Raw genomic sequence first — 369 nt, 5'->3', positions numbered from 1 at the left:
GGCAGGAAGCGGCACAGGAGGGAGGGGGGCGGGGACGAGGAGGTGCAGACTCCCTGCAGCGACACATAAGGAAGGGGCCCCTGGCACTGGGAATCAGGAGGTTCAGGGGGCTTGAGAGGCCTCTGGCTCCCTTCTCGCCCCCTGCGCGGTGTTCCGGCCAGGAGCCCTCCCGGCCTCAGTTTCTTCGGCTCTGGAACGGGAGTTCTCCCGGGTCAGACCTTTCCTGGGTGGCTCCATTTGAAAGGATCACAGCAAGAACTTCCTGATCTGCAACTGACCGGAGGGCTGTGAGGGTTGGGCAGATGCGGACGAGGGTGTGGGGGCCTCCAGGGAAGGGCCCTTCCCTGACTGTGGGGGACCTCTTGCCCT

Source organism: Crocuta crocuta, unplaced genomic scaffold (assembly GCF_008692635.1).
Source record: "Crocuta crocuta isolate KB4526 unplaced genomic scaffold, BGI_CrCroc_1.0 scaffold303, whole genome shotgun sequence".
Taxonomy (NCBI): domain Eukaryota; kingdom Metazoa; phylum Chordata; class Mammalia; order Carnivora; family Hyaenidae; genus Crocuta; species Crocuta crocuta.
Note: the sequence above shows the minus strand (reverse complement) of the source record.